Here is a 27087-nt window from a genome sequence, read left to right as displayed (position 1 = left end):
TAAGAAATTTAAGTTGAAGTCCCTTAAAATTAGACAATAAAATAAATAAATAAATTTAGAATATGAAGTTATATACTGGAATATATAATTTAAAAAAGAAGTATTATATAATATATTATTTTTAGGAGATTGTCTTAAATTCATAACTCTACTATGTATTTTATGTATTATTGATCTATTTTTATTTATTTGATATCAGCCATTTTGTGAAGATTCATGAATTATGAAATAGACATTTTTATCTTTATCAATTTGTAAGATAAAAGGTTACACAAATTATTAAACATTTTCTCACTGGCCCAGTTTTGGCTCACTTGTGGCAAACTAGATCTAGCCCTGCTCCCTGGACTAGTTTCATAGATCTCATTAATAAAGGCACTGAGACAGCTGGAGAGTCACTTTAACTAAAAATATATAAAACTGGCCAAGATATTCACAGAAGACTAGGGCAACTTAATCCAATTATTTTATTAAGAAAAATTTTATTCATTTTACATACCAATCAAAGATCCCCCTCTTCCCTCCTCCTGCCCTTCCATCCTCCCCCTCCCAACCCACACCCTACTCTCTCCTACAAGAAGTTAAGGCCTCCCATGGGGAGGTACATTTAGTAGAGGCAGGTCCAAGCCCCTCCCCCTGCCTCAAGGCTGTGTGAGGTATCCTGTCATAGGTAGTGGGCTTCAAAAAGCCTGCTCATGCACCAAGGATGGATTCTGACCCTACTTCCAGGGGCCTCCTTAAGCAGATCAAGCTACACAATGGTCTCGCTATGCAGAGGGCCTAGTCCAGTCCCATGCAGGCTCCATAGCTGTTGATCTAAATTTCATGAGTTCCCACTAGTTTGGTTTGGTTGTCTCTATAGGATTCCCCATCATGATCTTGATGCCCCTTGCTCATAGAATCCCTCTTCTCTATCTTCGACTGGACTCCTGGAGCTCAGTCTGTTGCTTGGCTGTGAATCTCTGCATCTGCTTCCATCAGTTACTGGAGAAAGGCTCTATGATGACAGGGTATTCACTGATCTGCTGACTGGAGTAAACCTGTTCAAGTACCCTCTCCACTATTGCTAGTAGTCTAAGCTGGGGTTATCTTTGTGGATTCATGGGAACTCCCTTAGAAACCCAGTTTCTCCCTATACCCGTGATGTCTCCCTCTATTATGATATCTCTTTCGTTGCTCTCCCACTCCATCCCTGTTCCAGCTCAACCATCCCATTCCCTTATGTTCTTATCCCCCATCCCCTACTCTCCATGGCCTCCTCTCATCCCCAGTTTACTCAAGAGATCTCATTTATTTCCCCTTCCCAGGGCAACCCATGCATCCATCTTTGGGTCCTCCTTGCTAGCTAGCTTCTCCGCAGCTGTGGGCTGTAGTCTGATTACCCTTTGCTTTATATCCAGTATCCGCTTATGAGTGAGTACATACTATGTTTGTCCTTCTGAGTCTGGGTTACCTCACTCAGGATGATATTTTCTAGTTCCATCCTTTTGCCTGCAAATTTCATGATATCATTTTTTTTCACTGCTGAGTAGTACTCCATTGTGTAAATGTACCACATTTTCTTAATCCATTCTTTGGTTGAGGGGCATCTAGGTTGTTTCCAGGTTCTAGCTATTATGAATAATGCTGCTATGAACATAGTTCAGCATGTGTCCTTATGGTGTGATTGAGCATTCCTTGGGTATATGCCCGAGAGTGGTATGGCTGGGTCTTGAGGAAGATTAATCCAATTTTTATTTAATGTTATTTGCACCACAATCTGCTAGATATTGTGGTATACAAAGGAATGCAATTGTTACCTTTATCTTTCAAGTCTTTATATTTGTAGATGGAGAAAAGTGATGTAAGACATTAAAAAAGGTAGTGTAAAAAAATAAAATTTGGGCCTAAGCCAGCAAGGGACACAGATGCTCCCCACCCCCACAGACCTCCTGGTCTGGGCAGGACACAATAAAGCAAGAGCCTGTCTCACACTAGGCAATCAGGCATCATCACACCAAGCGCCACCTGTGGTTTGGCCCTGGTATGCGAGAGAAGAAAAGCAATAGCTCTGTGCCATGCCTTGCTGCTGGGGCATGCAGGGCTCAAACAAGTGCCACCTGTGACTCAACCAGGATTCCTGGCACCAGGCCATCTAGCACTATTATTGTGAGCAAGGTGGGGAAATGGAAGCGAGAAAGTGGCAGAGTGGTTTCGTGGGCTGGGAAGAGAAGCATAAAGAAGAGGTGAGGGTGATGAGGAACAGGCCTACATGAATGGTCTGCTAGCCACCTGAGTCCAAAATGATGTCTGGACCTGGGCTATTGCCAGGGCTGGGTATTGGTCTGATGCCCTGCATCAGCCAAAAGGGTCTGTGTTGATGTCTGGAGCTTCTGTTGCTACTGAGGGCCATGCAGAGGCCTGGAGTCTGGGCTGCCACCTGGGGCCATGTTGGTATCCAAAAGCCATAGAAGCCATGTCAGTCTGAGTAGACTGCACTGCCACCGGGGGTCGTGGTGACATCTGGGCCCAGGATGTTGCTGAGGACTATATCTAGGTCCGGGGTCCTACCACAGCCAGGGTCTGTGTTGATGTCCCTGGCCCATGTTGCCACCAAAGATCACACAGATGCTCAAGGTCTAAGACACAACCTGTGGCCATTAGGGTGTCCAAGGGTCATGCAGCTACCAGGGCCATGCTGATCTGAGTGGGCTTGTGGGGCCATGGAGACATCTGGGCCTGAGCTTCTGCTGAGAGCCTTGTCTGGGTCTCTGGTCCTGCTGCAGCTGGAATCTATAATGATGTCCATAGTTCATGGTAGCACAGAGCACCATTGGAACCGTGCTATGCTGAACCAGCCTCACCCTTCACTGACCCTGGAATAGCTGGTCCTGCCCCTTGCTGGATACTGCAACAGGAGATCTGGATCCTCCCTTCAGGGGATAACCGGCGTCCTGTACTTGGGAAAGATGGCCCCATCCCTTACCACTGGTGTGCACCTCACCTAGGTAGCACACTAGAACTGATTATAGGGGTTATAGGGGGTGGGGGTAGGATAGGACCCTGCCTGGGCAGCACACTAGAACTGATCCTGTTACCAGGGGAGCAGAGGAGCCAGCCCTGAAGGGATGAGAGCAGGAGAGCTGACCCCACACACACCCCAAACCCCCACATATCCCTTACAGCAAAGAGGAGAGAGGACCCCGTCCGTACCTTGCCTAGGCAAAATAGTAGAATAGGCCCTGGTGATGAGTGTGGGTAATCTGGACATAAGGCCGTGAGAGGAGAACTAGCCTTGCTCCTTGCTGCGGACTGTATTAGGTGAGCTAGCCAAGGTAGTGCTGGAAAGCTTGCCCAGGTAGTGAAGATGAGGGAAAGCTGGTGGTCTGACCAACCGAGCTACCACTCAGGCCTGGAACCAGGGCTATGAGTTAGCCCACCCCAACATCCACATCATCTATGAACTGCTGGAGCATGTGAACTTACAGATCCAAACCAGCAGGATCCCCATTAATACAGGGCAATAACAGCATATCCAAGAGGAGCCTCAGTGAGAGACCATTTTTGGCGGTGTAGCAGAAGCCAGAGGCCTCCAGTCAGACTAATGACTCCTGGAAATTAACACTTGTAAGTAAAGATGAATGGACTAAAGGGAAACTTGTGTGACTCAATGGGCCACACCCAGCTTCCACGATGAGTTTCTTCATTTCTTCTTCTTCTTCTTCTTCTTCTTCTTCTTCTTCTTCTTCTTCTTCTTCTTCTTCTTCTTCTTCTTCTTCTTCTGCTGCTGCTGCTGCTGCTGCTGCTGCTGCTGCTGCTTTGCTCTTCCTCCTCCTCCTTCTTTTTTGTTTGTTACATTTGGTCTTTGGATTTTTTCTTAAATTTTATTTCGTTTTGGGGGAATATTGTAAGGGCAGAAGGAGGTTGTGAGGGGATGGGACAATAAGTGGGATTGGGATACATGATGTGAAATTCACAAAGAATCAATAAAAGGCAAAAGAATTTTAAAAATAAAATAAAATATGTATCATAAACAGTTATAAAGATGTCATCTAGTTTGCCTAAGAAAAACTATTTCATCTATAATTGTAAAGGATCTCAACAGAATTTGTAGAGATGTTTTTTGACGGATTTAAAAGAGATGTGTGTGAAGAGATATCATCTCAGAATATGATTATCAAAGCCCTGATGTGATCTTACCAGGTACAGAAGACATACTGAAGGCGTGTTAACTAAAATGGAAAATATAAGGTATGTTTAAGGAATGCCAGTGTTTCTACTTGAGGGGAAAAAAATGTCAGTGCAAATGCCTAATGATATTCTGCCATACTCATAGATTGGTGCCTAGCCCAACTGTCATCAGAGAGGCTTCATGGAGCAACTGATGCAAACAGATACAGACCCACAGCCAAACATTAGGTGGAGCTCAGGGAATCCTGACTAAGAGGGGAGAATGGATTGTAGGAGCCAGAAGGGTCAAGGACACTATGAAAAAAAAAAAAGAAAAGGAAAAAAAGAAAAACCAGAATCAACTAACCCAGGCTCATAGAGATTCACAGAAACTGAACCAACAACCAGCAAGCCTGTATGGGACTGCCCTAAGTCCTCAGCATGTATGTGACATGTGTGGAACCCCTAACAGTGGGAGCAGAGGCTGTCTCTGACTCTTTTACAGGCATTTGGGACCCTACTACTCATCATACTGGGTTGCCTTGCCTAGCCTTAATTCAATGGGAGGAACTTAGTCTTACTGCAACTTGATATGCCATGTTTTGTTGATATCCATGGGAGACCTACCATTTCCTGAACAAAAGCAGAGGAGGAGTGGATTTGGGGGGTAGGAGAAGAGGGCATGGGGTAGGGGAGGGACTGGGAGGAGAGGAGGGAAGGGAAACTCTGACTGGGGTGGAAAATAAATGAATTAATAATATTTAATCAATTTTCAAAACTTGAAATTACTATGGATTTTTGATTCTATAAATGATATAGATACTTTAAATATAAATCATTGATTAATTTAGCAAAGAAACAACAAAAGCAGGCGCAAACACTGCAGTATACATCATCTGACCGGGCCACATTTTTCCCTTTGATTCTTCATCATATTCACCCCTAGAGAAGCAAAGGCAGGTCTAGATGAATTAGGTGCATATGCTTCTTTTGAAACGCTGTGACAACACTCCTCTAATTTAATTTAACTTACAATTGTGATAATAACCCTAAATACAAGGTATACATTAGTAAAGTAATATAAGTACCTAATGTTCAAGTCAAACTTCCATGCTGGAAATTAATGTGACACAGATATATTTCTATTTATTCACAAATTCTAAAATAGCCAATAAGGTATAGAAATGGAATGATGAAAAGTATTACACATAATATACAAACTTCCAGCAGTATCTGATAGATAAATTGAATGAAAGGCAGAATTTATCCACTGCTTCTTTTTCTCTACAACACCATCACTACTACCTTAGAGAGGACAGTAACAGATAGTTAATATAAGAGACTTCCAACTTACTGTTAGAATTGTGTAGGTATTATTTATGTGTGCTGTATGACAGTGATTGACTTTGTGTGTCTTCCTCTATCCTTTGTGTGTCTATTGCTATCCCACTCCTTTTTTGGAAATATCTCTCACTAAAATGGAGGTCCATGATTGGACAGACTGATTAGTGAGCCTCTGGGATCTACCTGTCTTCACACCTTCCTACCCCTTCCCAAGGTGGAGCTTTCAGATGCACACCACCATACTTACTTTTCAAGTGGATGCTGGGGATCTGAATTCAAGTCCTCACGCTCGTACAACAAGTACTTCATCTATTGAGCCCTTGCTCCAACATCTCTCCTATTTTTATTCATATCATCAGTAGAATTGTGAAGAAAGTAAGCATGGGGTACTACAGGGATAACCAAAGTGTTCAAACCCTGAGCTATACTGCTTATGGTACCAAATATTTGGACAAAGATAAGTTTTGGTAATCCCCTGTACCTGACATTTGCATGTTAGTATATTAAAGACATTCTTAAGTGCCATGGGTAAAGAGCAGAAGTTTGACCTGCTGTAGCTAAACATGCTCTTTGCCCATTAATCACTTCCTGAAGACTATTAGAGTTTTAAATTGGCCTTCACTTGAATCACTAACTCTGAAATATCTGCGACAGAAAGGTTGAGATCAAACTTTAATGAGGTTCAAATGTAAGCTATTATAAATATTTCTTGTGAAAGTAACTGTTTACATGAGGAAAGGAAATTTCATTGAAGATTTTATATTCATTTGTAAAATTAATGAACATATTTTGCCAATAGCAAAGAGAAAAATATCTTTGATGCTGTTTTTCCATTGTGGCTCTTTTCTTGCTCTCAACCATAAGTAGTTAATATTTAATATTAAGGTTGGAATAATTTGAAATTTCTCAACTCATTTTCACAATTTATAAATTTGCATCATAAAATTGTACTCATAATTTTATTTTAAACAACATTTAGTCTTTTTATGATGATCAGGTAGTAAAGAGATTTAGAAAAATAATGCAAATAGCATAATTTGGTCCAATTAATATACATACCATCCACATAGATCCTAGGGCAAAGACTTTTGAAGGTCTTACCTGTTACTGTTTGCAATGTTGCAACAAAATGTCTTGAAAGAAGAAGGGATGAATTTAGATGAGAACTAGAGAAGAACCAGTCTAAAGTGGAAGCGCATGTCAACAGGAAGCGGAGACTGCTGGTCACACTACTGTATAGTCAAGAAGCAAGCACAAACAGAAAGTGGGGACAATGTGTAAAACTTTAAAGGCCACCATAGTGATCCACTTCCTCTTTAAGGCTTCACCTCCTAAAGCTTCCACTAGCTGTATAGACAGTGCCAATAGCTGGTGACCAACCATGCAAACCCATAGGCATATAGGGGGCATTTCACATTCAAACACAGCAATGATATGTCTGCCTCAACCCCTTAGACTGTAAATCATGTATATTAACTTCAAATATACAAAGTGTACACATATCTTTGTAGGTTACTGTTCATGGACAGCCACCTCACTGCAGTACTTTATGGCAGATGAGTCAACATTTTCTAAGAAGTATCTTTCAATGCCTGTCACTGTAAAAAAGTCAAGAAGTTGTTCTTAATTACAGAGTTTTGTGTGTATTTTCAGATAATTAATGTTCAGAACATCATTATTTAACTAATTATTCTGAAAATAGCAGATTTCAACATATAGCATAATGCAGTGCTTTCTTGGAGTCACAGAAGACCAAAAAATCAGTTGAATAAACTGAGTTTATTGAACAGTTTTGAGAATAATCATTTTGAAAAGAACAAAATTGGGACACAGAGCAAAAAGACATTTTCATGCAGGACACTTTTGATCCATTAGCATTCTAGTTCTCGATCCTACTATTCTTAGACACCATGACCTTTTTATTTTTTATTCATCACATACATTGTATTGAATATAATATATTATGACTTAATTCAAATTCATTAAACTACACAATTAGCTGTATAATTTAATGCATTTTTCTTCTCACCATTTATTTCCAAAAGATTCTCAGAGTTTTACAAATTAAAAGTAAAGTAAATGTCCTTGAAGAAAGTTCAGTAACTCAGCCTTAGTAAATATTATAAAAACAATAATTTCTTCATCAGTATGAGGAGCCAGCTGCAACAAGCCTGAAGAATATGAATTATATCTTGTCTGGGAGAAATGGAAAAGGTTAAAATTCATCATTTTAACTGATAGGCTCTCTACAGAAAAATAAGCAAGGCAAAGAATACCAAATGCTGTTTTAATTTTTAAGGTCTCCTAACTACATTTTCTAGGAGAAAGTGGCTTAATTAGTTGTATTGTAAACAAGATTACCTTGTGATAATCATCTATTTTATGTTTAATTGGCCTTAATAAAATATATTTCTGTGTTTAAAACATACTGCTGAAGCAGTTTGGTATTTTTACTTTTTTAAACACAGTGTAACCTGTGAATAGTAATTTTAACTCCTTCATAACAAGTATATTATATTTAATACCTCGATTAGGCCTGAGTCTGCCTTTCTTGGGTTTTGCAAAATAGAATTCATTTCAATATCAAGATACAAAATCAATCAGATTAAAAAATGAACTGTATTATTTATCCCTTTTATTTTTCTTCATGGACAAGTTAAAAGAGTAGGAAAAGTGGCAGGCTATCAACACCAACTGATTTCATTGGGAAAATAATAGCCATAAAGTTGGTTGCTGAAATAAATCATTTTCCTTATTTTCTAGCCTTTACCTAAGTAATCAGTGTTACTTTCATGTTACTCTCTGAAATCATTCACCTTTTCTTGGAAGGAAAGTTTCTCAGACAAAGCTTAATACCCAGATATAGATTATTTACAAATATCAGGAGTCAGAGTCTAGTTACATTGCATAGACATGCAAGAAAGTTTAATTTTTTTACTTCCTTTTTATCTGCTACAATCTGTATTGGTATTGACTCTCTCCAGGAAAAAAAACACAACAGAGTGGATACTTATTAAAAGAGCTCCATTAGATTGGCTTCCAAAACTACAATATGGGTTGTCAAACAAAGGCTGTCTTATATTGGAGAGGTCAAGAGTCCAGTAGTTTCTCAGTCTAAGTGTCTTGATGTCTCATTAGTCTCATTCTGTAACTGAAGACAAAAAGGATTCCCTGAGAGGAGTTTGTCTTCAACCCCATTGGAACCCTAAGCTGAGTACTAATATCATTAAGAGAATTCAGCAGGAGCAGTAACAGGGTAGATGAACTTGTCAGTGAGATTGAAGGCAAACTGGCAAAAAGCAAATATGTGTCTTCTCTTGTATTTGGGCTCCCTCTAAAAACAGTTGTCCATCCAGGTTTAGGATAGGTCTTCCTACTTCCAGTAATTTGACCATGAAAATCACAGAGTACTAAGCAACTTGAATATAGTTAATTCCATATCTGGTCAGGATGGCAAACAAAAGTAAGCAATCAAATGTCCACCCACTCCTTGTCAACTTGACCCAGTTCTTAGGATTACTCAATTTCTAAATATAAACAATAACCATAACAGGCAAAGATGCCCTTAGGGAAATCCACAGAGTGTTGTTATATGAGCTTAGAAGAAGATCACAATATTCCTAAAATAAGTTATGGAAGGGAGCAAGAATATGTACGTTTAAGGGACATTATTGAAAATCAATGTTTGAAAAATAAAAGGAACTTTTATATATGGTGTCAAGTGAACCTTGGGGAAAAATTAGACAAATCAGAAAGGGAGATGAGTGATAAAAAAAAAAAAAAATTCGTTCCACATGGAGACGTATATGAAACCAATGTGGGTGTGGACTTCTTTTGTGATGCAAGTTATGAACTAGATATTTCCAGTCATTTATTCTGTATATTAGTGAGAGAAAACCATAGAGAAGGGGCTTATCTCATCAATTCTAATACCAGATGAAAAAGTACATAGATTCCAATGGTTTGGGTAGGAAGTACTGTGTTAAAAGGTGGAACTGGACAGACAGTGATTGAATTCACAGATGAATATTGAGGAAAGGAATCGACCCCTTGTCCATATTTATAAGGCTTGGTGTATAAATATATTTCCAACACTTATCTCTACTTTAACTTCTTTTCCAAAACATTTTTCAAATTTTGCTTATATATTTTATTCATTTTTTTATCCCTTATATGATATGTTATCATTTATGACAAAGAAAATTTCTTATTAAAATTATACCTCAAAAATCTAATGTTCTAACAATATTCTTTTAATATTAATCATGTCATTCAAATATGATCTTGATTTTACAATTTCATTGTTAGTGATAGAGCCATCTTAAAATATTGGCTGCCCTCTTTGAATTTTCTCATCTTTAAGCTTGGATAATTATACTTGAAATTGTTGTTTGGAAGACTAACTGTTTAAAGTTAGTAGAACAATAAGCATAAACTTTAATGTTAGAGATATAGCTTAGTGGTACAGCCCTTTTCTAAAAAGTATAAGGTCCAGGCTTTGGTCCCTACCAACAACAGTTCTATCTACTATCTATCTACCTTTCTGTCTATTTTTCTGTCTATCACCTATCTATCTATCTATCTATCTATCTATCTATCTATCTATCTATCTATCTATTGGCATATATATGTATATATAGCCATATAAATATATATATCCATCTATCATATATATAAAATCTATCATCAATCCATTTCACCTATTTATCTATACATATATAGTAAATTGTTGTCACTCTAATATTCTGTCTTGTCTCTTAATTTTGTACACCTTTCTGTAACTGGCTTTATTTAAATTATATTTAATTATATTATGGGCACTTTACCTTGGTGCAGAGCATTTTCACAGTCATTCCATGAAAATGTTTGGCAAGTAGATGTCCATTATAGTTCCAGTGTATTTGCTCCCAAACCTGGAGAAGAGAGGGGCCAGGTCTATACAGTTTTCTCAGTATTCTCCATATACTCACCGTAATGAACAATTAATTTCCTCTCTTTCATATAAAGTCCTCATTGGATATGAAAATACTATAAAGTACAAGTTTAACACATTTGCTAAGAAAGCTATAAATGCACATATGTCTAGAAATAGCACAATCTTCCCTTTTAAAAGTTTGTGATTAAATTTTTTTCAGTAACAGTAAAATAGCCTCAGTTACCAATATAAATAAAAATAAAAGAATAAAATAAAATAAAAATTTAAAAAGACATTTTGGGTATGAGGACAATGTTTACAGATTCCTGTAGGGATTATAATAGTTTATTAAATTAGTGGTTATAGATTCTCCTCCAATAAATGTGACTTCACTAACATTGAGTAGTAAGCAGGGTTTCAAGTACCAGGAGTGATTTCCCTCTTGTTGAGTATGTCCTTAAGTCTAATTAGAGAGTTTTTGCTCACAGATAAGAATAGTCTTCACCCATCATCAAGGAAATTTTTCATTGCAACAGGTGGAGACCACTACAAATAAAAACACAACCAAACAAAATGTGGGATTGTAGAACCTAGTCCCAGTGGACACATCTAAAAACACTCTGGCACCTAGAGCTCAAGGAACATTGTGAAAGATGAAGTGGAAAGATTGTAAGAGCCAGATGGCCAGGGAGCTTGCTGTGAGACTGTGTTTCCAAGTGACATCAGAAGGTACACTCTTAAAGTTACACCAACATGATTGCCCAAACATGAGCTGAATGAGAATGGAACCAACAAATGTGCTGAACCACAAGGGGAAAAAACCTTTGAGGCCCCAACCCTACTCACAGAACTATAGGCAACTGAGGAAAGCTGGGAGTGGGAGAGATGCCTTCCCCAGGGACAAACATACCAATTGATTGTCTAGTGCCAAATTGGCAGCCCTGGAAATACATATACAAATAACATATAGACTGACCAAGGCATGTTTTGGAATATGTGTATGTGTGTATGTTTATATGTATGATTTAATTATTCATTTAAAAGGAGGATATGCCATGAATTTGAAGGAAGGTGGGAAGGGTATGTGGGAGTGCTTGGAGGGAGAAAAGGGAAGCAATAGATATTTTAATTATTTATAACCTCAAAAATTTTTGAAGACATTTTGGTGCAATTATAGTCAGCACATTTTAGCTAACTGGAGTCTACCTGCAGTGCAATGATGACAAAATTAATTACATGTTCCACTTTCCAGTGCTTCATATTCTTTGTTCATACAATCAAGTGTTTTGAAAGTTGTTTTATTACATCTACGTCCATGCGTTTAGCTCAGCTGCATAGTATACACTGCTAATGAAGTCATGGGCATGGTGACATACATTTTCAGGCCAATTAGTTTTATTCTGTTCACAAACCATAACTCTAACTTAAGGTAAATTGTACTAAAATTAAATGTCTTCTCTTATAAAGCAGCCAGGATTAGAATATGTGTGGTTCCTTTGCCACAACTAAAGAAAATCTCAGTATCCATGTTTGTGAAGATCTAGTAACTGCAGTATCAAACTTCTCATCTTACATAAAGGCAGCACATTAGAATAAAATAAATTGTATTAGTATATGGCCATACATTTCTTAGATTATTTTTTAGAAGAGTTAGTAATTCACTAGTATCAAAATAAGTCTGAATTCTTTTTTTCATTTACTTCATCCTTTTAGTGTAAATAACACTTGTATAAATTTTTCTAGTCATAGATATGAGTGGCAGTTTTTACTACAGATATGTTACCTTAATCCAGAGCTCTTACAAAGAAGTTTAATTTACATTTCATTCTCCATGAGTCCACAAATGAAAATATTGTCTGAACTCTTAGGTCAGTTTATCTTTAGCATTGAGTTTGATGGATGATCTTTAGCTTCGGCTATAGTGTGAGTTAGGTTTATGATTCCCACCAGGTGTGGAACATTTAGAACAGCACATATACCTTTCACCATTAGTCAGCCCCTAAAAGTGTGACTGCACATTTGAAAACACCTTATAAATCATCACAATTAACAACCTTCAAACTGTCCATCCAAAGTAACCAGCTTAACATGCCATCTGTTATTTTTCCTTCAAAACCCTCTAGTCTGTTTATCTAAGGCAGCCATTAACATTTAAAATGATGTTCCTTTTTAAGATGTGTGATGGGCTGATGCAGTAAAGCTTTTGTTTTAATTATCAACAATTTCTATGATGCAATATAATTTTTGTGGTACTCAGGGCCCTTTACAAATCAAAAGGAATCCAACTAAAACAGTAATTAATGTCAAATGACAAGTCACAAAAGGCCCCATTTAATTAAAAAGTTCTAATCTTTGATTACACCTCATCATACATTCTACTGATTGGAAACTCTTGTCTGAAAAAAAGGAAAATAATTGGGGACATAGTCTATTGTGTCTCCAAAATGACACCTGAAAATTACATGAAATGGCTCTGGTGTCCTTAGAAGTTGGAAAAATCATACTAAAGACATATTTTTATTAGTTATTTTCTTTTTTGTCATTAAGCTTAGGAAAATTGTTTTTCTGAAGTATAAACAAAAGATGAAATAAAGTGCAATAAAACTCAATCTATTATTAAGGATATTATTTAACTACTGTATTTCTTATAATTGAATTTAAAGAATAACTTTACCCTTACAAAATCAATAAAAAGTCTGTTATAAAAATGCAGCATTGAGTCAGTTCATTATGATATATCTTGGGCTTATAATTAGAAATACTAGCTGGATGTGTTAGCACATTCCAGCACTCAGGAGGCAGAGTTCTCAGGAGAACTCAGGAGACCTGTGTTCTCAAGGCTAACTTTTTTACACAGTGAGTCCTCGGACAGCCAGAGCTACACAGAGAAACACTGTTTTGAAAAAAACAAATGGTAGTAATAAAGAAGCAAAATAATATATACTTCAAAACATGATTTTAAAAAAAACCTACAATTTTGCCAGGTAGTGGTAGTGCATGCCTTAATCCCAGTACTCAAGAGGCAGAAGCAGGTGGATCTCTGAGTTTGAGGCCACTCTGGTCTACAGAGAGAGTTCCAGGACAGCCAGGGATACACAGAGAAACCCTGTCTTGAAAAACAAACAAACAAAATAAATAAATAAGTAAACAAATAAATAAATAAACTCACATTTTCTTTAAATCTCGTATTCCAGTATGGATAGATTTTACTGCATATGGAAGCTCCACTGTACTAATTTTATGTCATTATCAGAATCTAATATTTAATTTCAGGAATGTTAAACTTAGCCACCAATAATGTCTTATTTACCTTAGATTATCAGTCATAGGTGCAGTCCTAAATGGACATAACAAAGAACCTTGTTGGAGTATTCCTGGAAGTCCATACTGTCATGTGATGGTCTCTGTTTCAGCAACCAGGATCTAAACCAGACACAGTGCAGCAATAGGGCAATTAAATGTTAATGTTACGAACAGTCAGCTTAATACCTTTTGTTATTTGAGTACAGCATACTCTGGAAATATTTTTATCCATAACCCACAGGTTTCAGCCTTATCTCAGTTAATGTTCTAGCCTCACATGCTAATCTGGTCTTAAGAGCAAGAATAAAATACAGATTTAAGGAGAGCTAGAGGAGAAGATTGACAGATGAATTCAGTGCCTGCTGCTTCCTGTGTGAGGTATTGGATGGACAACATTTCCCTAATAGATCATTCACTGAATCATAGTTTAAATGAAAAACTTATGCAGCATATGTATATCAGAAAATGTATATACAATAGAATATGTAAATATTGCTATTATACTGACTAAAACCATGTGAAGTGCAGCTAAATCTTTTTAACAACAAATATCTTTGCTCATTACAATTTATTGTCCCTTAGAATTATTTTAATACTAAGACCAAGCTAACGTATATAGAAATAATGTTTTCTTCAGTTTTTCTTTTAAAACAAGAAAAGAACTTGATTAATTGTTACAGCACATCTTTAAATATCTTAAACACAGCATCAAGTCATTTGTATGTATGACTTATGTGCATAAAGCACTGTGCTAAAATTGGTGGAACTGACTCTTCCAGTAACAAATGGAATTAACTTCATGAAGATAATTGAAACAATAAAACAAGTTAAAAGGCAAATCACAATATGATTTTTTCTTTAATATAAGCAATATAAATTTTGTTATTTGATCTAGCTATGTCTTTGTATTAGATATCGTTTTTTTTTGTCACTATGACCTAACCAAAACAACAAAAAAAATCTTGTAGGAAGAGAGGTTTATTGGGGTTCACCATTTGAATTGTTGCAATCCATCAGGACAAGGATGACATGGTGGTTGAAGCTAGTCCAGGATATGGCAATAGGGAGGTGTGCCATTTGCTACATTCCAGCTGGAATGAGTTGGAACTGCTAGAGTCAACTATATCATCAAGACTGGCCTCTCAGGTATCTACTTTCAGTGAAGTCTGACCTCCTGTTTCTTCCATAAGCTCCAAATAGTGCCACCAACTGGGTGCAAAGTTTTCAAACATATGAGATTGTGGATGATAGGCTCCGCATACTAAACCATAATTGTCCTTTGTAACATTTTATAAGTTAAGAATTCTTAAAATTCTTAGGTATTTTTATCTACTGCTATCTCTTTAATTCTTAAATATGTTCATGGTTTTTCTTTATTGTTATAAATGCTATTTTGAAGAGCATGATTTCCCTAACTTTTAGGATATACCTATTTAGTAATAAATATTCATTTTGACATAGCTAGTTAGTTTCTTCCAAGTTATACTCATTTTTACATTCCTCAAATGTGTAAAAGTTTTTTAAATTTTTCAAATCTCAATCTTTAAAAAGTAAAGCACTATTATTAATATATATGTATGTATATATATATATATATATATATATATATATATATATATCATATATAGTAAAGGAGCCAGTTGCATAGGCGACAATATTTCTTTTGTGAGATTTTATATCCTGTGTATTAACCCATTCAAGAGAACTGTGTTCTAGTATAAAATGACATGATCAATATATAGAAATATTAACATAATATAATATGCCTTGTTGGAAATTTCTTGTTATAAAAGGCAATGACTAGAACCAGATGTGGTGCATGCACCTATAATCTTGCCTTCAAGAGTGAAAGGCAGGAAAATATCTTTTGAGTTCTAGTGTAATCTACTCTATACTTGGAGTTCCAGCAAAGGCTATATGTTAAGACACTGTCAAAAATAAAGAAGAAGCTTTGAATGAAATCCATTTTGAAAATATGTTAAAAATTGTTAATAACTTATACCAAAACATTCAAATTATGAGACTAATATAAATTATTAAATGTATTCTGCACCCTAAAATTCAGAAATTGTGCTAAAACAATTGTGTGATTTATAATAACATCCAAACAGTATTATAACTTAAAGATTTTTATTAAATAAGCCTTTTAACAAATTCTCTCTACAAACTCCAGAAGGAAACCAGTATTCATTAGTGTTTTGGAATAAGTTAACTAGTTTAAGTGATTACTATTAGCTAGTTTAAGTGTTAAATTTTAGCCATATGTCTATTATGTAGTCAGACAAATGTGAATTTTAGCTGTATATGTATCAAGTATCTATCAAAATAATGGGTAAAAATTATCCTTAAAATCATCAGGGGAATTTTCAGCAGAAGTACCACAGGAAATGCCCTGCCCAGTACACAAAGGCACATCAGTTCCTCCTGCCAAAAATCATGCTATTGACAGCAGAATACTGCTGCTAATTGATATATATTTTCTTCAAGAAGTGAGAATCTTAACCTTACATTTGACAGATGTTTGTGTAAATGTCATGTGATATTTTGAGAGAGTGTGCCTGTGCTCTATATAATTTTGTTTCTGTTGTCACACATTAAGAAGCAAACAACTAAATAAACAGAAGAAAATTACTAGTTATTTACAGCTAAGCATATATATCAGAAGTAAGACACTTTCAAATATATAAAACAATGGATAGATCAAAGAAAATACCAACTCAGAAAACACATTTCTAAATATTTAAAACACTCAATGATAAATGGGACAGTCAAGAGATTAGCTGTTACAAGTATATTGGATTGGAGAGAAAGCTCAGTAGTAGATCTTTTGTGGCTCCTGGGTACAGTCCTCAGTGCTGAAAATAAACAAATAAACACTTAATATATGAATTACTTTATGATTAATGCTGTATCTGTTATGAGGATATCTTTCCAACTATTATATGCTCACAGTAGCTGTATTTGTAATGATTTAGCTACAAAATAATGAGAATTGTTTAGAATTTGTGAAAGCTTCCCTATTATCTGATTCCCACAAATGTGGAAGTGGAAATTGGGTATTTTATCAGCATTTGTGAGAAAATGGTTTTTGTGATTTTAGCTAAATTACCTTTAAAACTAAACAAAAGCCAATAGAATCACTATCACTCTGAACAGCTCCCCTACATGCTGTCCCAAGGTCCTTAAAAAAGTGTAGGTCCCATAAAAATTCCAATGATCTTTGGGTTGACAATGCTTCTCCAAGGGCCAAAGACCATTTAATAACTATTCTAACACTAGGCATGAGAAGCTCTATTTTGCATTGTTGTTTTTGGCTTGTTCAAGAGACCCTCAAAATATTATATGCTATTGCTACTGCTCTTGGTTGATAGAGACACCATTTACTTTAAACATAGGGCATATAGGCCCCTGAGCTGGAACTGAGAAATATCTCCTCCTTGAGGAGTAGTTTTTATAGTACCAGAAGGTGCAATGCAAGCTTCCAAAGGAGAGAAACAACCAACAGTTCTATGCAGCTATGATTCCTATGAACCACAACAATGACCAGCATGGCACAATAATGGATGCAATGGTGGTAAGCATACCTTGGCAGTAACCAGCAGCTCTCTAATTGGACTTAAAATTTCTCAACAGGAAAGAAACCATGCCTGATGCTGGAAGCCTAGTCAACTACCCAGGGCTAGTGAAGTCATAGAATTTAGGAAACAACCTACCCTTGGCCCTTGCCACCTTTGGCAGTAGGGAAGAGTTGGTCTCAGGGTCACGAGAGTTTCACTGGCTGCAGCATTTAGAAGAGCAGGTTCTGCACCTCATGGGGGCAGCAGAGTAGAGTTGATCCTGTTGATGGGTGTGAAACAGGAGAATTGACCTCACCCTCCCTCATCTGCCATGTGGTGGCATGGTGAGGGAAAGACGCACCCCCTTGCTCTCTACCACCTAAGGCAGGTGGGACAGCTGGCCCTGCTCTCACCAGCTGCAGCACACAGGAGAGAAGGCCCTGCAGGTCACCTGGGGAACACACTAGAACTGACCTTTTTGGTGGAGACTGAGGTGAGCTAGTCCTGTGGACTGAAAAGGGAGAGTGGCAACTGCTCCCTCCCTTGTATGCCAAATCATGGCATAAGTGAAGGAAATATGGCCTCTCCCTGCTGTGGGATGGTCTGTATGTCAAATGTGTTGCTGATTGGTCAATGAATAAATCACTGATTGGCAGTGGCCAGGCAGGAAGTATAGGTGGGACTAACAGAGAGGAGAATTGAGAGAACAGGAAGCTGGGTGGAAGAGACACTGCCAGCCGCCATCAGGACAAGGAAGATGTAAAGTACCGGTAAGCCATGAGCCATGTGGCAAGGTATAGACTAATAGAAATGGATTAATTTAAGCTGTAAGAACAGTTAGCAAGAAGCCTGCCACGGCCATACAGTTTGTAACCAATATAAGTCTCTGTGTTTACTTGATCGGGTTTGAGCGGCTTGGGACTGGCTGGTGAGAGAGATTTGTCCTGACTGTGGGCCAGGCAGGAAAACTCTAGCAACATCTCCCCTCAGCCAATTGTGGAAGGTAGGATAGCTGGCCTTTGGGGCATGAGAACAGAAGAGCTGGTCCTGGTAGTAAGAGCAGGAGAATGAACAACTTAGCTGATATTGACATAATGTCGAACATAATTATTATCAGTTGATTAATTCATACTTTATCCTTAAAAACAGTTTGATAACTGTGCCAAATATGATAATTTACTGATAAGATACAAGCCTTAGAAAGACTTACTATTAATAAGACACAAGCCTTAGGAAAACTTACTATTGATAAGATACATGCATTAGAAAAAGTTACTATTGACAAGATACAAATTTAGAAAGACTTACTAGTGAATATAATCAAAATTTGACTGGTAAGATACAAGCCTTTAGAAAGACTTACTAATGAAAATAATAAATTTGACTGATGAGATACAAACCTTAGAAAGATCTACTAACAAAAATAAGAAAAATACTCAGACACAGACAGAGGAATTTAGAACAGAATCTACTGTACCACTGCATTATGAAACTGCACAGGAGCAGCCTAAGGTGATTAGAAAACCAACCTTGAATTATTCAGTTACCATACAACAATGACCACCCGATGACAGGCATTCCCAAAGCTATGCAGAAGCTTACTGCAATCTTGTGGGAATGTTAGATTTTAGGAGATTTAAGAAAGCAATAGCTTCATATGGTGTGTATTCACCTTTTGTGAGATAGATATTAAATTCATGGTCAACTAGGAATAGAATTATTATATAAGACTGGAAAGATTTAGTTACAGTGATATTGAAAGCTGGTGCTCAGTTACAATGGAAAACATGGTAGAGAGAGGAAACTAGAACAGTGAAGTAGGCCTAGAGGTATTGAAATTTCCCAAAATCAACCTCTTGGTGAAGGCCAGTATGCTGATTTACAAAGATATTCTATATTTGATGATCACACCATGGCTCTATGCCACTCACCAGCTCTGAATGCTTGAGACAGGGTTGAAGAATCAGAAAAGAGGACTGAGTAATTGATTAAAATTATGTAAAGGCCAAAAGAAGCCTTCACTGATTTCTTTTTACAAAGATTGGCTTCATCTGTAAATCATATCCAGAAGTTAGACAAATATTATTTGAATCTTTGGCTTTTGAAAATGCTAATTCACAATACAAAAGGATAATCAGGTATTTAAAGGTAAGATCAGTGCCCATAGATAAATGGACCTGACATACAGTCGATATTGAATCTCATACTCATAATCATACTTGAATAGGAGAGGTGATTTCCAAAAATTTAGAAAAACAACAACAAAAACAAAAAACCCCATAAATGTTGGCTGTTTTGATTGTGGTCATCTAAAAAGGGATTGTAGACAGGGCTTTCCTAGAAAAAATATTTTTTCTATAAATAATCCAACCTGAAGACTCCAGCCTTCCAGAGTATGCAGAAGATACAGCAAACTCAGATGTTGGACTACTGAATTCAGATCAACAAAGGACAGTCAACATAATCCTTTGCCATTGGGAAAAGCCTAGGGGGGCCCTCTTGCAGATCCCCACGTCAAATGTGGTTTAATCATTCCCTGTCACCATAGAGGAAATTCCTCCACTGAGCAATTAAAGGACCTAATGCCTGTTGTTAAAACAAACAAACAAACAAACAAAAACAAACAAAAAAAACCCATACTGCTATGGATGACAGAACAGCTTCAATAGGCAAAAAAAAATTTTTCAGGAAGAACAATAAAACAAGTATTTTGGCAAATTTCTATAAATGATCAGATGTAAACTTAAAATACCAATACATGACATTGAAACTGAGGGTGTAGTAAAGACAGGAAAAGATTTAACAAAATTTCACTGAAGACTTGGCATCCAATTTGGTCTCTTCAGAAAGTAAATGTTCAGCACCCAGGGATTAGAACATTGTCTTAGGTAAAACAAGGTGCATGATGGGTAGAGTATACAGGGACAGAAGGAAAGACAGGAAAATTAAGACCATAGCAATAAATGCATGGGGACATGATTTGTTACAACAATGGAAAACACAGATAAAAATTCCTCCAATCTCAGAAATGAACCATAAAATAAAGAATGCTTCTGAGAGAAATTTTAAAAGGTATTATCAAGAATGGTCACAGTCTGTTCAAGTTGTATGTAAACAGGCACAACAGTTGATGATCTTTCAAAGGTACCAACATTCCTACTTTTAAAATGGTTAACTGACAAACCTGCCTAGGTGGAACAATGGCCTTTGGCATCAGAAAAATTACAGCCATTAGAACAGCTGAAACTGGAGTAGCTAAATTCTCAACATATTGAAGCATCTACCAGTCCTTGGAATTCTATATTTGTCATTAAAAATAAATCTGTAAAATGGAGAATGTTAACAGATATAAGAGCCATAAATAAGGTGACTCAGTTAATGGGCTCTTTTCAGCCCAGAATTCCCTTGCCTTTTCTATTACCTAAATAATGGTACATTACAGTGATTAATTTAAAAGACTGCTTTTTCATTATACTTTTACAAGAAGAGGATAGAGAAAATTTTGCCTTCACAGTGCCAACTTATAATAATTCTCAGCTTGTTAAAAGGGATCAGTGGAAAGTTCTTCCATAGGGATGTTAAACATCCCCACCTGTGTCAATATTTTGCACAACAGCCATTGGGAATAATTGGTAGTTTCCTCAATCTATAATTTACTTTTATATGGATGATATCTTACTAGCTGATTCAGATGCAAATGACTTACAAAAAAGTGTTTGAAGAAGCAAAGAAATTTTTGCTAAGTTGGAGATTACAAACTGCTCCTGAAGAAATGCCAAGAGAGTATTATACTAATTACCTGTAATATGAAATAGATTTACAATAAAACTCAGCCACAAAAAGTACAAAGTAGGAGAGATCAATTGTGAACTCTTAATGATTTTTAAAAATTGTTGGGAGATATTAACAGCTCACAATTGGACAACTCAAGAACTAAATAAATTATTTCAAATCTTACAAAGTGATAAGGACTTAAATAGTCCAAGAAAATTATCAGCTGAGACTGAGAGAAAATAAGCTTTGATAGAAAAAAAACCTACAGGATGCATGTGTGGATCACTTGAATCCAGGGCTTGATTGTATCTTCATCATACTACCCTCTATGTATTCCCCTACAGGAATTCTTGGGCAGGGAAGATAATATTTTAGAATGGGTATTTTTGCCACATGTAAACAAGATAAAAAAATTAAAGACCTATGTATAAAAGGTTTCTGAATTGATTCTGAAAGGAAAATTGAGACTTCATAAACTAACAGCAATACACCCAGCAGAAACTGTAGTGCCTTTTACTAATGCAGAAATGTCCTTATTATTGATAGAAAACTGACATAGGCAAAAAACTTGCAGTAATTTTCTGGGAGAGTTTAGCAACAAATATCCCCAAATCAAGAGATTTTAGTTTATAAAAGGAACCAATTGACTTCTTCCTCACATTGTATGAGAAACACCAATTTCTGGAACGCCTACATACTATACTGATGCAAATAAATAAGGAAAGGCAGGTTGTGACTCTGGAATCTTAAGTAGAGTGGCCTAAAGCCCTTATGATTCCATTCAAAAGTAAAAATTATATGCTATTCTCATGGTACTATTAAATTTTCCAGAACTTCTTAATATAGTTATTGACTCTCAATATGTAGAAAGAGTTGTTTTACATAATGAAACTGCTGAACTTATTAGAGATGATTCAGAATTAACTTTGTTGTTTACTCAATTACAAAAGATAATTAGAAATAGAAATCACCACTTGTATATAACATATATCAGATCCCATGTGGGTCTACCAGGCCCCCTATCACAAGGTAATGAAATTGATCAGCTGTTGGTAGGAAATGTGCTAGAAGCTCATGATTTCATAAGAAACACCATGTTAATAACAAGGGTTTGAAGAAAGATTTTTTTTCTATCATTTGACAACAAGCCAAGGAAATTATTAGGAAATGTCCTGCTTGTACCTTGTATAACCAAACTCCACTACCTAAAGGAACTAATCCTAATGGTACTCAAAGAAATGAAATTTGGCAAATGAATGTGTTTCATTTTGTGGAGTTTGGAAAATTAAAGTGTATGTACTACACCATAGATAAATATTAAGGATTTCAATGGTCAACTGCTTTGAGTTCTGAAAAGGCTGATTCTGTAATCATGGACTTATTAGAAGTTATGGCCATTGTGGGAATACCTATACAAATTAAGACTGACAATGCTCTAGCATATGTCTCTAGTAAAATGAAACTTTTTTGCATATTACAATATAAAGTATATTACAGGTATACTACAAAAGGACAAGAAGTTACAGAAAGATCTGATTAAAAGATATGCTTAATAAACAGAAGGGAATAATAAAGATCCCCAGAGATAGATTGCACAAGGCTTTATAAACTTCAAATTTTTTAAATGTAAATGAGAAAGGAACAATAGCTGTGGAAAGACATTGGATAGTAGAAAAATGCTGGACTAAATCAACTTGTATACTTTAAGGTTTCCATACCTCAGAATGGAAACCAGGATATGTGTTACATTGGGGAGGAGGTTTTGCTTTTGTTTCTAAAGAAAAGAAAAGCTATGAATATAATCAAAATTGAAAAAGATTTGATTTGAACATGAGACATCTTGATTAGGAGATGCAATAGTTCATTAAACAGTGTGGCAATTCAACCTGACAAAAAGGGAAATTCCCCAAAGTTAAGATTGGGGCAGAGTTTTGTTTTTGCCTTTCCAGAAGAATAAAAACATTAAACTAAGGAATCTAAATACCATTGGACAAATGAGAAATCTGGGCAATAAGGACAAATTACTAAGAGGAAATGCCCAAAGAAAAAGAGTAATTTAGCCTAAGGGAATAGCACCCTTCCAACAGAATAAAATCTCTTAAGTCTTCCCAAATGTTTTTTCTATTGTTCTTTACAGATATATAAGGTAAGTGATCATTTTTGTAGCCTCAATTCAATTGAAACCTAAAGCTATCTTTTGGATGGCTCTCTTCTTTTCAAATCCAAGTGTGCATGTTAAAGGAAAATCCAAAATTTCTGTCTCATGTCAGAAGAGCCACATGGTGTGGGACAGAAAAAAAAAACAAAAATTAGGGACAATTCTATTGCCACAAACTCATAATCCTTTAGTTTTTTGACTCCTTAAGACTTTTCTTTAGATATAAATATTATCTCAAAATTTATTTAAACTGTTTGTCATGATATTAATGATCATATAGAATAGTACTAATCCTGGAAATAGGTTTCATCTAGCTTTCTATATGTAATTTTGGGCCTGAGTCTGAATCAGGTAACTAGGAAATAAGTTTGTATACCACACATGTATTTATTAGATTGTGGTCCTTAACCCCTCTGATATCTACTATATATGACATTTAAATTAAGTTTCCTTCAGTGAAACATGACCATTCCTAACAACAACTTTTAAAGTCTACAAAAGGATGTTGGGGCCTCACAATGATGAATCCACCTGGATTGTGGTAATGCCACTAAGCCGATGATCACCCCCAAAAGATCAGCTTTGTACTACAAACTGCTCAAGACAACGTCAAAGTAGTTAGTGAAAATGGTCCAGCCTTCTAGACTACTCCAATCAGGATTTCAGATAAGTCTTACATCTTCCCATCACATCAAGACTGGACAACAGCTAACTCTCCCAGAACTTGGTCTTTATTTCAATTTTTTCAGGACCCCCTAAAGATATTGTTGTATCCCAGACAACAGTAAGTAATTTTAAGAGCATGACACCTATATTCCCAAGAGATGGGGTGGCTGCTCTTTGGTCCTTCAGTGGATGTTTGTCATCACTTACGAAGGTTGGTTACATGTTGTTACTAGTCATGGTCAGGAAGAAAACTGAGCAAAGAAAATTAGATTCAGGTTTCTCATTCTGAAAAGAAAAAAGCAAATACGGAAAGTATAGGATTAAAAAGGACCAATCATTGCTTGTATTTTAAATTAAAAGCAACTATTAATCTCTAATATTTTACATTGGTATGGATTTTTGTATATTGATAGAAATTTAAGGTTATTTTGCTATACTATATATGTTTCTATTCTGTTTTAAGATATTTTTGTATATTGATATAAATATAAGGTTATTTTTGTTATACTTTGTATATTTTTCTATTCTTATTTAAGGTATTACACCTATGCAGCTCATTTAAAAGTACACTGTAAAGTTTCAGTACTTGAAAACTATTTAGGAAAATAAAGAAATACAGATTAATAGTCAGTCATTTATAAATATAAAATTTATAGTCATTTTAGGTGTGTTTTCAAGGTCATACAGAGATAAATTCTATATAAATAGCTGATCTTCAAACACTTCAAAGACCTACAGAATATGGCATTTTAAAAATGTTTTAACAACATAAGGCTTTTCTTGACAGTGAGCCATGATTGCTCCTGACAGCACCAATTAACTACAAAAAAAAATGATGTGTATTGAAGAACCTCCAATTGGAGTTTACTTTTTCAATGGCCAAAGTTAGCCATTTGGGCAGGAAACTGCCCCTGCCTCAACTACTGAAAGTATGCTACCCAAACTGGACCAGCAGGACACAAAAAAAGCAACTGCTGACTTTTGCCAAGACAGGATAGGACAGTCCTTCAAAAATTTCCTGCTTTACAGAAAAGTTTGTCAGATATTCTAGGCCTGTAGGCCAAAGATGGATGCCCCAAGGGCACAATGGAAACTTGAGTGACTGTCCAGGCAGTCAGCTGTTTCTCCCATTTCTTATAGTTTTGAAAGTTGCTTACTCTGTACTTCCTGTTTACTCAAGGTAATATTATATTCTTTTGATGGGGTTAAAAACTAGATAGTTATAGAGTTTTCCTTAGTCATGATAGAAAGTAATTTAGGCATAAAACTCGGAACTCATCAAAAGATGATAATTAGTGGAGTATTTTCTTGTATTTATAAAGAATACAAATGGACTAGACATTATGAATGTAATTCTTACTTGATAATTTTTCTTGTATATAGTTTCATTTTTTTTAAAGTTAATCTTTCCTTTCTGTTTAGACAATACCTGATAATTGTTCTTATTGTGTATAATTTTACTATGTTAGAGTTAAAACTCTTCCTTGTTATTTAGACAAAAATGGGGAAATGTTGGAGAATATGTTTTTATGCTGATTGTTCTGGGACCACCATGGAACTGATCTTGGTTCAATGGGTGAAGTCCACATTTAGCTGAAATGGGCCATCAAAGTTCTCTGGTTGATTAAGAGGAGAAAGAGAGGCACACAGGAAAGGAAGAGGCAGGGTCAAGGGGTTGCATGCTCTCTTGGATCCCAAAGTAGAGAGGGACGATTATGTTTCAGTTGTTCTGTAAATTTCTCAAGTTTATCCCTTAATATTTATCCTCAAGTTTTATTTTTTAATAAATACTAAAATTATCCAATATGCATAACATATGCAATAAGAATTAATGAAAAAATGAGAGTTCATGAATTTGAAATAGAGCAAGGAGAGGTATATTGGAGAATTTAGAGGGATGGAAGTGAAGGGGGAAATGATGTAATCGTACTATAATCTCAAAAAAGTAAAAGAATTTTTAAGAGTGCCAGTGACTCCCATGTACTTTATTATACAGCATAACTTTATTTACAGATGTGTTGTTGAATGAATTTATTAATTCTTTAACAGATGTGCATTGTAGGGCCACACAAAATCATCTTTGTTCAGATCTTATGTTGAAGATATTTTAAATCCAGTTGAATACATGACAGATAATTTTCAATTTGACATATGTGAAGACACCTGTGTCAATGAATTTTGTGGACTACCACTCTTTAACAAGAAAATTTTTGTACCTACAGAAATAAAATGGGAAGTTTAACAAGTAACTTCTTGGGCATGTCAAACTACAACATAATAAATCATAGGTTCTTATTTTATTCACCCATAAATTATTTAATACATTTATTTCTCATTACTTGCTTTCTCAAGACTGTTTAAAGAAGTATTATTCAAGGGACTATACCAAGCAAACCATTATTCTACTTGAGGTGAGTGCTTATTTACTCTCCATCTAATTGTGGGAAACAAGAGAAAGTAGGAAAAAGCAATCAGTTACTTGTGGAACTCTGTAATTTTGGAGATCCACGAGATTTCAGTGAAATAAATAATTGCCTGAGGTAAGAAGAAAAAATTTCAAACAACAATAAAAATAAAGATTGTCTATACAAAAAAGTAGCAGTTTAATAGAAATTAAGATATTGGTGAAGAATAATTATTACAATTTTTTCATGTTTAACATGAATGAATATGTTCAATAATACAAAATTTAAAAACTGGTGCCATTTAGAAGTCACTCACTACACTGTCATTCAAACGTGTTTATTGTTTATCATTAAATATGTTTCATGCTCTTATTTTTCAATGTACAGCTGTATGCACACAAGCTTTAAGAATATTTTAATATATTTAACATTTATTATTTGATGCAAATTTAATTTTAATTATATTAAATTTAGTGCTACATAAGGGAAATACTGTCATGTAACAATTATATAAGTTTCTATCCAATTATTTTGGAACTGTATGGTCCCAATCCCCAAAGGTTGTCCAAATCCCAATCCCTGGAATATTCTCATATGCTACATTGTGTGAGGAAAAAAAAAAAATGAGTGTTTCAGATGTAACTAAGATTAAAGTTTTGAAATATCCCTTCATTAAAATGTATTGAAAGTCAAGCTGGGCGGTGGTAGTACACACCTTTAATCCCAGCACTCAGGAGGCAGAACCAGGTGGATCTCTATGAGTTCAAGGCCAGCCTGGTCTACAGAGAAAGATCCAGGACAGACAACAAAACAACA

At 35.8% G+C, this 27087-nt stretch overlaps 1 long non-coding RNA gene across 4 annotated transcripts in view; it reads right to left on the bottom strand.

Annotated features, from left to right (window-relative positions):
- Nucleotides 1–572: 572 nt before the first annotated feature.
- LOC128107114 (uncharacterized) overlaps nt 573–27087 on the bottom strand; it is a 38295-nt gene continuing 11780 nt past the window's right edge. The window contains exons 3-7 of one of the 4 annotated variants that reach the window (XR_008216965.1): nt 17425–17548; nt 16499–16566; nt 13719–13831; nt 10320–10406; nt 573–6725 (exon numbers count right to left, since the gene is read on the bottom strand). This is a non-coding gene — a long non-coding RNA (uncharacterized LOC128107114). Of the gene's footprint in view, nt 6726–7253; nt 8645–10319; nt 10407–13718; nt 13832–16498; nt 16567–17424; nt 17549–27087 lie in introns of those variants that run through there. The other 3 variants (XR_008216963.1, XR_008216966.1, XR_008216964.1) reach the window with 3 other exon arrangements.

The sequence above is a fragment of the Peromyscus californicus genome, unplaced genomic scaffold (assembly GCF_007827085.1).
Source record: "Peromyscus californicus insignis strain IS unplaced genomic scaffold, ASM782708v3 Scaffold_12__1_contigs__length_115047231, whole genome shotgun sequence".
Taxonomy (NCBI): Eukaryota; Metazoa; Chordata; class Mammalia; order Rodentia; family Cricetidae; genus Peromyscus; species Peromyscus californicus.
Note: the sequence above shows the minus strand (reverse complement) of the source record. Positions and strands in the feature narration are given on the sequence as shown.